This window comes from Penaeus vannamei, chromosome 11, assembly GCF_042767895.1.
Source record: "Penaeus vannamei isolate JL-2024 chromosome 11, ASM4276789v1, whole genome shotgun sequence".
Lineage (NCBI taxonomy): Eukaryota > Metazoa > Arthropoda > Malacostraca > Decapoda > Penaeidae > Penaeus > Penaeus vannamei.
The window spans coordinates 42069717-42082216 of record NC_091559.1 but is presented as its reverse complement, the minus strand read 5'-3'; the positions used below and the strand labels follow the sequence as shown (position 1 = coordinate 42082216).

General features: G+C 47.0%; 1 protein-coding gene across 1 annotated transcript in view; it reads right to left on the bottom strand.

The window, feature by feature from the left end:
- Positions 1–12500, bottom strand: part of LOC113823097 (uncharacterized) — a gene marked incomplete in the record, with an annotated part of 250198 nt that overhangs the window by 91997 nt on the left and 145701 nt on the right.

Sequence of the window (12500 nt, the reverse complement as noted above, 5' to 3'; positions counted from 1 at the left end):
AGGGAGGGAGGCAGAGAGAGGGGGAGGGAGGGAGAGAGTGAGAGAGAGAAGGAATATGAGAGAGGAAGGGAGGGAGGGAGAGAGTGAGAGAGACAAGGAATATGGAAGATGAGAGACAAGGAATATGAAAGATGAGAGACAAGGAAGGGGAAATACACACTCAAAGACATGAAATCCGACTCATTTCTCCTAATCGCTGCACCTCCCAAACAACTCATCAGCAATCCTTTATCTCAAAGGGACCGCACACACCTACAACAACCTCTTGCCTATCATGAGAATAAATCGAAAATCCAACATATCACTTTATTCCTCCACTGAAGACGAACACCGTCTGATAAAGGCAATCACCCGAGGTACCCAATTCTCTCACCTAACAGACGAGGCAACAGAATCCATCTGTGCACCCATAAATAACGATTACTCACGCCCACACCCAGTCCGTGAAATTGCGCGCGGCTAATGAAAAGCTTTAATTCAGCACGGTAGCATCTCCTCTGTTTGATTACGCTATTCTTACTTGATGGAAATAGCTGGAGATAATCATCGTTGGAAACCGGAGATAATTTCCAGCGAATGGAGGAATTAGGGTAACGCTCATAAAAGGGGGAAAGGGAGACCGGGGGGGGCGGGGGTTATGAACGCGTAAAATTTACGACAAGGGAAAATGGCATTAATCTGAACCTGGTAATTATGCAGTATACTGAGTAATAACGTTAGGTTCGCGTCTTTAATTTTGCAATGATTGTGCATGAATCATAACTAACGGGTTGGTGAGGCGATAAATTGCTACACATTATTCGGTGCATAAGTGAATTACAACTGCAATCCAAACTGTCGCACGCGTGATTTAATGGGTCTTTTTCTTTTCCAAAACTGAGGAAGTATGGATTCTCCCAACTTAAAATATGGGCAGTGATTTAAGGGCCAATCAAAGCGTCGTCCATCACTATTTACCATCCCGAGTTCTTCCATTAAGATCCAGAATGTCGTATATCAGATAAACAAAAATCAATCAAAACATCTGCAACAGAGAAATTCCGAGTAAAGGTATATGAAATGTAAGTGACGAACATTTTTAAAAATCTAGTCATGTAATTCCCACAGAGAGCAGGCGCAAAAGCGGATAAAGTTAATGGAAATCATACGTTATGAATATAAATCTCGCTCCAGGAAAAAAAAAAATGAATCAAGGCTTCTTTGAATAAAAAAGAAAGAAAAAAAAAACACGTCGCCTGCAAGGGTTTCCTCTTCCGCCGGTGACGTGATCAGCGCCTCCAGCGGGTGACCTGAAATTCGAATGATTTATTATTCAATTCCTCCCCTCGCCATTGCGCTCGGTGATCCCCGGTCCTCCGCGTGAGTGCAAGGGAGCTCCCCATTGCCATCACGAGAAGCGGATGACCTGATCCCGCCGGCAGCCTCTCGCTTATCATGTGACCGCTGCCACTGACGCTGAGAGCAGCACATCTGCCTCGCCACCATCCCATCTGGGGCCAAGAACGCGACGACGGCGACGACCCACGTGATCATTTGGCGGCCAAGCGTCCATCTCCCTCGCGCCCGCTGACCCGCCCGTGGCCCACCAGCTGCCCACAGGTAATAATACATGCGCGTCTCGGTGCCATGGCCTTATGAAACAACGGGGTAGGGGGGGGGGGTCCCGAGCCGCCGCCCTTTTGCCAAGGAAAGACCTTCATCTTTCTTATTAGTGTCAAGTTTGAGATCTCGTGTGGATAGCCTCGTTTGTTTATGTGTTTGTGGCTGATCTATCGACGTGCCAATCTCTTTTCACTCGCCCCCTTCTCCCTTTACACTTTTATTCTTTCCTCTCTTTTAGTCTTCCTCTAATCTCCTTTTACCTCTTTTCTCTCTGTGTTTCTGTCTCCCCTTCTTCCTCACACACACACACACACACTTATTCTCTCTGTATCTTTATCTCTATTTCTCGCTCTCTATCCCTCTCTCTATTTTTCTCTCTCTCGCTCTATCCCTCCCTCCTCTCTCTCTCTCATCTCTATCTATCTCTCTCTCTATCTATCTCTCCCTCCTCTCTCTCTCTCCCTCTTTCACTCTCTCTTCTCTCTTCCTCCTCCTCTCTCTCTCTCTCTCTCTCGTCCCAAACCTATATTTTTACCAGAACTCTCCCTCCCTCCCTCCCCCCCGTCGACAGAAACCGTTCGGCATCGAATGCAAATGGGAGCGCAGCCGGGCATTCGGTCGCGACGTGAGCCTCGCACGATAGACCCAATAAATCCTCGTCCGTGTCCCCTGCGAGGCCTAGTCCGCTGGGCTTCCGTCGCGGCTGTTTCCTCGCGGCAGGAAAATTAAGCAGCCGCTCTCTGGGAAGGCCAGGCGCTCTCTGACGGGGAAGACCAAGCGCTCTCTGACGGGGAAGGCCAGGCGCTCTCTGACGGGGAAGGCCAGGCGCTCTCTGAGGGGAAGGCCAGCCGCCCTAATCACCTGTCTCTGACTCGCTGCCGCCCGGTCGAAACACGCACAGACGCATCCGCACAGGATTATCCCGACAGGCCTATCCACAAAGGCACATGCATATCTTCTCGGGCACTTCCCTGCGAGCAAATCCGGAGAGGCAAATCCACACACATTGCACAGTCATGCAGGCACATCCGGACGCACACAAACGCATGAACAGTAAATTCCTTTGGAGGAGACGGCAACACTTCTTGCTTCAAAGCCCAACGACACAATGGGTGGGAATAACAAGAAAACTTTCCGCATATTTCTTTGCTCGTTTGCATAAAGAATTGGGCAGAAATTCCCCGAATAGGTCGGGGAAGCTTTAAGGATTGCCTTCTACCACAGCACCGAATAACAAGTACGATTCGGCCGAAAATATTCATATCCACATGTCAAATATCCATCATTTCCATACACTTGCCAAACACACAGCCATAAGGTTCATTTTTAGAACTATCCAATTTTAAATAACAACTTCCAACCGAACTGGGAGCCTCGCAATACAATGACAGGGTTCCCACGCTCCGCCCAGCAATATCGCACTCAAGAATGACTTCCCCACGGGAGGCCATTCAAATTCAAACGTGAAAATTGGTTTCCAGAAATCAATTACACCAACTTCAGTTTTAATCATTTAGCCGCAACAAGCCCCGCTGCCATTTGCTGGTCAGTCCCTTCCCCCTTTCCCTTTTTTTTATACCAGTCAAAAAAAAGTCGAACCCGCGGCCATTCGAATATCCAGCACCAGTTCGAGACAAAACAATAAATCAAGGACGACCTGCGAGCGTGTTTTATCTGCTCAGGTCACGGGGTTGGAGGTCAGCCTGGGTAGGCCTCTGTCACGCGGAGGCAATGACGCCGCTGCTGCTCTCTCCGTCGCGTCGGAGAGGCAGGAAATTGCGCCTGAAATTAAACAGGACTCCAATGCGCCGAGAAACGAATATCCCTTCCTTTGCCTTCTGAAACTTGCCTGTGAGAGCAACGTCGCGCTTGCGCTTTCGGGTTCGTCCTCAGCACAATTAATATACGATATTATACTCACTCTAATAATCCTCATTTTAAATAACACATACCGAAGAAAAATAAGAAAAATAATAATCCTTACTTTAAATAACACATACCGAAGGAAAATAATAATCCTTACTTTAAATAACACATACCTAAAAAAAATAAAATTAATACGATCATTTCTTTCTTTAAAGAAATAAAAAGGGACGATTTTCGGAACTAATATGATCATTTCTTTGTTTAAACATTAATAGAATAAAAAAAGGACGATTTTCGGCACTAATATTATTTCTTTGTTCTAAAAAAAATAAAAAATAAAAAAGGACGATTTCCGGCACTAACATAATTTCTTTGTTTAAAAAAAAAAAAAAATAAAAAAGGACGATTTTCGGCACAATCTTCCCCTCCCGGAGTACGCAAGAAGGGGCAATCCGCCTTTCTTTCTCTGTCCAGAATCGCGCAATAAATCTTACTCTTTTTTCCCCCGCCTCCATTTCTCTTCGTGCCTTCCTACCTCCTTCCCTTAATGCTCTCTGTTCTTCATCATTGTCTTTTCTCCTTTATCCTTCCTTTTTTTTATTTCCTTCTCTTTTATTCTTCATCATTGTCTCTTCTCCTTTATCCCTCGGGCTCTTTTTTTTTTTTTGCTTTTTTATTTCCTTCTCTTTTATTCTTCACCATTGTCTCTTCTCCTTTATCCCTCGGGCTCTTTTTTTTTCCTTTTTTATTTCCTTCTCACTCTTTTACAGTCTCGACGTCCCTTTCATCCTGATCCTCCCATTACACGCCCGCGCGCCCTTCCTCGACCACTTCCCGATATCCCTCTTCCTCTTAATCAAGTCCTCTTCTTCCCCTCTTCCTCGTTCGCTAACCCCCCCCCCCCAGGCCCGACCCAACGTGAATCCCCCTCTGCTCCTATCCCTTCGTTTACCTCCCTCTGTCCTTTACCCTCTAATCCATCCCCTTTCATCTCCTACACCTTACCCCTCTTTTCATCCTTAATTCTCTACCCCCCCCCTCATTCATCTTCTACCTCTTTCCCTTAGCCTCTTCCTTCCCCCTCTCCCCCTCTTATATTTCCCCCCCTCTGCCCCCCCATCTTCTATCCCTCCTCCCCCCCCACCCTCAGACCCCTCCCCTTTATCCCCTCATCCTCTACCCCTCGCCCCCTCTGCCCCTTCCCCGTCCTACTACACTTCCCCCCTCTGCCTCCCACCCTCTACTCCTCCTTCATCCCCTCCCTTCTACCCTCCCTCTCTATCCCTCCTCCCCACCCCCTCCCCTTCTACCCCTCCTCCCCCATCCCCATCCCTCTCTACCTCTACCCCTCCCTTCTAACCCCCCCCTCCCCTATCCTTCTTCCCCCAATCCCCTTCCCTCTACCCTCCCTCTCTATCCCTTCCCTCTTCTACCCCTCCTCCCCCTCCCCTTCTACCCTCCCTCTCTATCCCTCTTTCCCCATCCCCTTCCCTTCTACCCTCCCTCTCTATCCCTCCTCCCCACCCCCTCCCCCTCCCTTCTACCCTCCCTCTCTATCCCTCTTTCCCCATCCCCTCCCCTTCTACCCTCCCTCTCTATCCCTCCTCCCCACCCCCCTCCCCCCTCCCTTCTACCCTCCCTCCTCTATCCCTCTTTCCCCATCCCCTCCCCCTTCTACCCCTCCTCCCCATCTCCTTCCACCTCACCCCTCCTCCCTCATCTCACCCCTTCCACCCCACCCCTCCCCCTCTACCTCTCCCTTCTACCCTCCCTCTCTATCCTTCCTCCCCATCCCCTTCCCTTTTATCCACCCTCTCTATCCCTCTTCCCCCATCCCCTCCCCCTTCTACCCCCCCTCCCCTTCCCCCTCCATTCTACCCTCCCTCTCTACCCCCCATCCCCTTCCACCCCACCCCTCCTTCTCTACCCCCCACCCCTCCCCCACCCCCACCCCACCTTGAGTCCCAAGTCCCCGCGAGCTCAAATATACTTCAATCTCCTCGCTTTCAGGCTTCGCTAATCCGTTTCTGTGTGTCCGCCTCTCGGGAGCTTAAAATGAACCGGCGGACATTTTGATATGAAGATTGGGTTAGGCACGATACCAAGTACCTTGAAGATTGGGTTTGAAAAAATGCCAAGTACCTTGAAGATTGGGTTGAAAAAATACCAAGTACCTTGAAGATTGGGTTAGAAGCGATACCAAATACCCTGAAGATTGGGTTTGAAAAGATACCAAGTACCTTGAAGATTGGCTTAGAAGCGATACCAAACATCCTGAAGATTGTGTTAGAAGTGATACCAAGTACCCTGAAGACTGGGTTAGACGTGATGCCGAATGCCCTGGCTCAGGAGCGATACCAAATACCCTCAAAATTAGGTTGAACGTGATACCCAACGCCTTTGAATTAAAAGCGATACCAAATACCTTCAGATCGAGCTAGACGCGGTGCCGAAATACCCGGAGTTACAAACGATACCAAGTACGCAGAAAAAAAAATAGGACGCGATACCAAATACCCAGCCGCCCCTCCAGCCCACGGGGACTCGCATGGCCTCACCGCTTTATTGTCCCCGCCGCCCACAACACGCCCACGGGGTACGACAGCGCGGAGAAGTTCCCTGTGGGAGTCAGGGGTATTGTGGCCGAGAGAGAGAATGCTTTTGTAAGAAACGCTTTGTGAAAGAAAGGAATCATATCATGCGAGAATGAAAGAGAGAGGGAGAGGAGAGAAGGGAGAGAGGGGGAGCGGAGAGAGAGGGATGGGGGAGAGAGAGAAAGAGAGAGAGAGAGAGAGAGAGAGAGAGAGAGAGAGAGAGAGAGAGAGAGAGAGAGAAGGGGGAGGATAGGGAGATGGAGAGAGAAACGAATACTCATCATAATACTTAAACCAAGTCCTACCATCCAAATCAAGTAAAACGAACAGACTAAAAAAAAAAGTCACCCAACGGACTAAAAAACAAAAAAGAGAGAGAGAAAAAAAGAGGAGACGAAACAAGAAAAAGAGCGACGGACCCGGCAAGGGAAGAAGAGCGCCGTGCATGGGAATACGTCGGACCCACAAATCAGGGAAAACAAAGACGGGTCCTCGCACGCCTTGGAGCTGCTCACTAATCCAATTCCGTGACGACTAATGCCGAGGCGGAATCCTGGCGCTGAATGGTGAATTAACTCAAATCTCTTGAATATTGATTCTAATGCACAACACCAATCCGGGCCTTTTCGGGATGGCGAGGCGGAGGCGCGTCTCAAATGCGATTTTCTCCTCGCATAATCGTCCGCTTAGACGCAGATGGGTTACATATTCACACACATACACATATGTACATACATACATACATACATACATGTACACGCACTTCAGAGAGGATTTCACATATACACACACGCACAAACAAACACACATAAACACGCAAAAACAGAATTTCACACATACGCAAAAACAGAATTTCATACATACACACGCACACACAGATTTTCACATATACACACACGTACACATACACACAAACACAGAATTCTACACACACACACACGCAAACACATACAGAATTTCCACAGAATTTCCACGCCATTAACCAAAAGGAAATCCACACACACACACACACCGACATCTCCGTAACAACCTTTCCCGCCCCGTTGCAGAAACCAGGACGTTGTATGAATATATGTATGTAATATACCACGCCATTACAGAAACATACGATCTGCTCAGGGATCGCGTGAAAAGACAAATCCCGGCCGGAAGGGACCTTGGAGACGAAGGGCTGGGCCGAGGAAGACCTAGGGTGATGGAGGTGGAGAGACGAAGGACTGGGCCGAGGAAGACCTAGGGGGATGGAGGTGGAGAGACGAAGGACTGGGCCGAGGAAGACCTAGGGGGATGGAGGTGGAGAGACGAAGGACTGAGCCGAGGAAGACCTGGGGGGATGGAGGAGGAGAGACGAAGGACTGGGCCGAGGAAGACCTAGGGGGATGGAGGTGGAGAGACGAAGGACTGGGCCGAGGAAGACCTAGGGGGATGGAGGTGGAGAGACGAAGGACTGGGCCGAGGAAGACCTAGGGGGATGGAGGTGGAGAGACGAAGGACTGGGCCGAGGAAGACCTAGGGGGATGGAGGTGGAGAGACGAAGGACTGAGCCGAGGAAGACCTAGGGGGATGGAGGTGGAGAGACGAAGGACTGAGCCGAGGAAGACCTAGGGGGATGGAGGTGGAGAGACGAAGGACTGGGCCGAGGAAGACCTAGGGGGATGGAGGTGGAGAGACGAAGGACTGGGCCGAGGAAGACCTAGGGGGATGGAGGTGGAGAGACGAAGGACTGGGCCGAGGAAGACCTAGGGGGATGGAGGTGGAGAGACGAAGGACTGGGCCGAGGAAGACCTAGGGGGATGGAGGTGGAGAGACGAAGGACTGGGCCGAGGAAGACCTAGGGGGATGGAGGTGGAGAGACGAAGGACTGAGCCGAGGAAGACCTAGGGGGATGGAGGTGGAGAGACGAAGGACTGGGCCGAGGAAGACCTAGGGGGATGGAGGTGGAGAGACGAAGGACTGGGCCGAGGAAGACCTAGGGGGATGGAGGTGGAGAGACGAAGGACTGGGCCGAGGAAGACCTAGGGGGAAGGAGGTGGAGGAGGACGTCGCTCCGAGTAATACCCCTGGAAGGAAGACCCGCTGGCAGGAATGGTGCGAACATGACGGCTATTAATTCCTAACATTACTGCTATCAGTGCGAACATTACTGCTATTAATTCCAGCATTACTGTCATTTCCAATATTACTCTCCGTGTTCTGAATACGAGCATTATCATTAAAATTAACAGTGCTAACGTTTGTGCTTATATTACAACTGTTATTGCGATTATTGTTGCAACTGTTACTGTTATCGCTATTCTTATACTGTTTTCCCATTATTACTTATTATGACCTTAAAGATAATAATAACAATAATAATAATAATGACAATAATAATAATAATAGTAATAATAATGACAATGATTATAATAATAATAATAATAATGACAATAATAATAATAATAGAAATAATAATAACAATTACCATTATCACTAACATCAATCATTATTTCTATTATCATTATCATAATCATAATTCTAAAAAACAAACAATAAAAAATACTGATAAGTCTTCCGCTCGTCCCTCAGCCAGTGGACAAGTGGAAATAATCACAAAACGCAGAACCGGCAACCCCTTTAGGCAAGGAAAAGCAAACCGGCGCTGGACTGTTTCAACACAGATGAGTGGATGCAATGATAGGAGGATAGATGATGCAAAAAAAAAAAAAAAAAAAAAATCAAGTGTGTTTGTGTTTGTGTACGCGCGAACGTGTGTGCGCGCGTACGTGTGTGTGTTTGTGTGTGTGCGCGCGTAACTGTGTGTTTGTGTGTACACATGCACACATACAAATGTGTGTGTGTGTGTGTGTATGTATGTATATATATATATATATATATATATATATATATATATATATATATATATATATACAAATATTCATACATTACATATTTGTATCCCTACATGTCTATACTTCGCCTTACACATCTAAGCAAAACATCCTTTGCGACCAATCCGCCTGACAAGAGCTTTTCCTCTGATCCGCTTTCCGTAAAACGAGACAAGCGATATCCGACGCCCTGCTCGGCTGGAAGACTAAGCCGGCAGTCGCTCATCCGCCCTGGCACTTAACCATCGCTCTTGCGTCAGTCTCGGGGATAAATATTTGTCCTTGTGAATTATAGATAACCAAATACGGCGCTCTAAGACTGAGGCGCAGTCACGCGCAGATTGTAATTCCGGAAATGTACTCGTGCGAAAGACGCTGCGTTGTCATAGACGTTCCTCCCTTGCGACCCAGATAAAATCCACAGAATAAAAATAAATAAATAAATCAGGAAGGCAGAAATATTCGAAAATAAAAATTCCACCCAACTAATGAGCAAGCAGCATTGCAAACGCAAGTCATCCCACTATGTTTCTCATTCGCTTCGAAAGTGTCCGTAAAGGTGTTTTATGAATATATGTATGTAATAAACCAGGCCATTAGGTTGACAAACGATGCTCTTAAGGGTCACGTGATATAACGAATCTCGCAGCTGTAAGGATTGCGAAGATATACGTTGCCAAGTTAACAAAGCTAAAATGAACGACTTGGAAATCCGATCCCTGTATTGACGTCGAGGCAGGTGGATTGTGAAGATTTATGCTAAGGTTACTCTCTAAATTATCCCTAAAGCTTGTTGCCTTTCTATCTGAATGGAGTGCCAGGTATTTTTTCCCCGTTCTTGTTGATGCTAGAACTGATTTGTCGTATAGATTTTCTCTCTCTCTCTCTCTCTCTCTCTTTCTCTCTCTCACACACACACTCTCTCTTACACGCACGTATTCTCTCTCTCTCTCTCTCTCTCTCTCTCTCTCTCTCTCTCTCTCTCTCTCTCTCTCTCTCTCTCTCTCTCTCTCTCTCTCTCTCTCTCTCTCTCTCTCTCTCTCTCTCTCTCTCTCTCTCTTCCACACATACGCATACACACAGGCCCCTTCTATGGTGCTGGTTTTCTATCCTCTACTTCACCATTTCCTCGGCTTCCATAATCGCTTACGTGCTAAAATTATCACGTGCGCTTCAAAATAACTTTTTTCTCATTGGATCCACATGACCTCGGATAATTATGTATTTTATCTTTGTATTTTTATCCACAAATTCATCATTGCTTTTCCCTAGTTCCTCTTCCACATCACCTCGGATAATTATGTATTTCATCTCCTTTGTTTATTATACACAAATTCATCATTGCTTTCCCCTAAGTCCTCTTCCATATGCATCCCAGAGCTGGCGTCTTCCCCAGCCCTTCCCGAACATCATTCATCAGAAAACGTCTCACTCACAACTCTACGGACCAACACCGCCACATTTCAGTAAGTGGACGCCTGCCAAAGGTTCCTGCGCCTGTATTTGTAAAACGGCTGAAAATTGCCAGCTCGCTCTCAGCTGACCAGGAGCCGTCTCTTTACTACAACTTTCCCCCTTCTCTTCTCCAACATCTTCCCTAACCCTAAGAGGTTTTCGATGTCTTCAGGAGACTAAGAGAGTTTAGTTTGGTTGTTGAAGGAGAGATTTTAGTCCGAGAGTTATATTTGTCTTTCGGATGATCGCACTGCTCCGGCGAGGCGTGCTCTCTTGATTTAAGGTTTATGGGTTGCACTTCACGCGATGAAACTGTATCACATTAACAGAATCGTCTACTCGCTACGGGCACGCGCAAAAAAGTAACACGACTGTACACACTATTTAATCTGATAATTGTTTCCGGCACTGCCTCCTGACAGACAAAATTCGCAGGATCACCTGTTTTACCACGCTGAGGACATTCATTGTTATTTTGAGCTTTCCCGATACCCCAATGACCTTCGATCTTCACCTAATAACTTCAAACATGAATATATCCACCTTTGGCTTCACATACTCGTCACAGAAGTACTTTACATACTCGTCACTGAAGTATTTCACATACTCGTTACTGAAGTATGTCCTCATTCGACGTCCAATCCCCCTATTACATACTGCAGCAACTCTATTACAAGCCAGGCTGCCCACGCACAATAATCCCATACTGGCTGCACGTGTTATTACGGCGCCCATACCTCACATGATTTATTAGACGCCGCCAGTGTCCGCCATACGGCAGGATCCCGGGGAAATAAAAGGTGCTGAACGCTTTGATCTATAGGGCTTTGTTGGCTGCTGATCGCGTCCCTCTGTTCGTTCCCTTCTCACTCCTGGGGATTCGACACCTTTGTTGATTGCGGCCCCAAATGGTGCGCGGTGACGTCATACTTGTGATGCCATACTTTGCCCGTATTCTTTGGTTCCTAGGTTCAATCACTTTTTGAAATTGGGATTCTCTTTCTTTCCTGTTCTCTCTCCCTCCCTCCCTTTTCTTTCTTTCTTTCTCTCTGTTTCTCTCTCTCTTTCCCTCTCTCTCTCTCTTTCCCTCTCTCTCTCTCTTTCTCTCTCTCTCTCTTTCCCTCTATCTCTCTCTTTCTCTCTCTTTCTCCCTTTCTCTCTCGCTCTCTCCCTCCCTCCCTCTCTCTCTTCCTCTCTCCAGGAGAGAATACTGGGGAGAGGCAGAGAACAAGTGAAAGAGTGGGTGAATAAGAGTGAAGGATTTCTACGTCTCGCATTTACTTCAGCTTCACTGGTTAAGGAGGTATACGCAAGCAAACATCTCAGAATGTATATTGATTCACTTCTGTATTGAAGCACCAAGTTCGTGGTCCGCGACACATACCACCTCTCAGACTTTATTCACGGCTCTCAAAAGTCAACTACAATTTATTTCGCGTGCATTCAGGGTCATTGAGCACCTCCATTCAGAACCACTTTCCCGTGCTTGTAAACTGCCACAAGTGCGTTCGCTTCTCAGGAAATGCCAGATTAATGCCAACGCGAAGTCTATACCACGTTAAGACATCCCAAATTAACACTGCAACTCTCATACAAAATCACTTCGAAGTTCTTTCAGAAAAACCGCTTCTCGGAACTATCGAGTGACCTGAACGATACCTTGAGCAATATCGAAACGAAAGAGGATACCAATACCACACAAATAATTAAAACATTTTCCTATCACCTCCAATATACAAGGATAACCAAGCTACTAACACAATAACAACAGTGATGATACTACTTACAATAAAATAATGCATTAGTAGTAGTAACAATATCAACATTGATAATAAATCTAATAAAATGAAAATATCATAATCCTAATAACAATTAACACCATAATAACAGCCGGTGACACCCAGGAGAACGGACTGTATTCAGCGCGCCCTTGTGAACATACCTTTCGCAGTGAACACTATAGGGACGACGTGGTAGGAGAAGTTGGGGTTAATCCTCTTGATCATGGCTGCATTGTTCACTCTATCTCGGTTAATGTGGCCGCTAGCGTTCACCTGGATGACCATTGTTCACTGTTCATTGATCACTTCTCTAGAATCGGTGAGGAACTTTCCAT